This window comes from Bison bison, unplaced genomic scaffold (assembly GCF_000754665.1).
Source record: "Bison bison bison isolate TAMUID 2011002044 unplaced genomic scaffold, Bison_UMD1.0 scf7180017864469, whole genome shotgun sequence".
NCBI lineage: Eukaryota > Metazoa > Chordata > Mammalia > Artiodactyla > Bovidae > Bison > Bison bison.
This window is the reverse complement of record NW_011495030.1, coordinates 5,835,495-5,836,914: the sequence shown is the minus strand read 5'-3', so window position 1 is coordinate 5,836,914 and position 1,420 is coordinate 5,835,495.

The following is a 1,420-nucleotide window of genomic DNA, read 5'->3' as shown; positions in this document are numbered from 1 at the left end:
TACTTTGGCCACCTCATGCGAAGAGTTGACTCATTGGAAAAGACTCTGATGCTAGGAGGGATTGGGAGCAGGAGGAGAAGGGGACAACAGAGGATGAGATGGCTGGATGGCATCACTGACTCAATGGACGTGAGTCTGAATGAACTCCAGGAGTTGGTGATGGACAGGGAGGCCTAGCGTGCTGCAATTCATGGGGTCCCAAAGAGTAGGACACGACTGAGCGACTGAACTGAACTGAACCATTTAAATATTGAAGAGATGTATTCAGATGTAGATAAAAATATGATTATTTGTACCCAGAAGAGAAAGCTTCCTGTTAGCATTAGCATGCTGTTACATGGCCTGGTGATTGCAATGGAGATCAAAATACCTGACCAAAAAAACAATGACATAGCATAATCTCATCAGACTGGAAGGTACACTAATTAACTGAAAATGCTTTCTTTAAGAAATACAATATAATCTGTACTGTACAAGGAGAGACAAGGCTATGCTATGGGGGAGTCAGGTTAAATTATTGTTGTAAAATGACCTCCTGCTTATCCAGAATGTTATGATGATCAAATATTGACTATTGATTAGTGCACCAAATACTTCAGAGAACTAGGCAGATCACTGATATGCTCTCAGCCCGGCATTTCCTCACATTTATTTATTTATTTATTTTTATTTGTCTTTACCTGTGCTAGGTCTTCGTTTCCATGTGAGGGCTTTCTCCAGCTGGGACAAGAGGAGGCTGCTCTTCATTGAGATGCATGGTCTCTCATCACTCTTCTTGCTGCAGAGCATGGGTTCTAGGTTGCGGGGGCTTCAGACCAGAGATCGAGCCCATGTCCCCTGCATTGACAAGAGGACTCCCAGTGACTGGACCACTAGGGAAGTCCATTTCCTCACTTTTAAAATGAAGCATTGCCTGTTTCAAAATTTAATAGTTGGAGACTGACAGAATGTTGACAATTAAAGCTATGGGATGGGAACATGGAGGCACACCATAGTATTCTCTTATTTAGGGTAGGTTCAAAATTTTATACAAGATTCACAAAACAAACTGCTTAAACCAGTTTTCTGGGATGTCAAATATAGCACAGATGACCCTTGACCCATATATATCCCAAGGCTGTTCCAGTTCTTCAGATTCGCAAAAATCATGATAGCTTAGAATTTGCTCTGACCACCACCACTCCCTCAAAACCTGAGCAATACAGCAGGTAAATATAAAGTAAATTGATGTGTTTTTCCAGACCCTCAGTTAGAGTGATTTCACATATAGGAGCAATTGAAAAGTGGGTGATCCAGTAGCTTCAGATGAAAAACTCATGTCCCTGTATAGAAGATGTAAACTTTTGCCTTATCAAAATGACACCTTGCAGTAAGCCAGGGACACAGGCCACCTGCAAATGCATCACTATTAAGCAGAAAT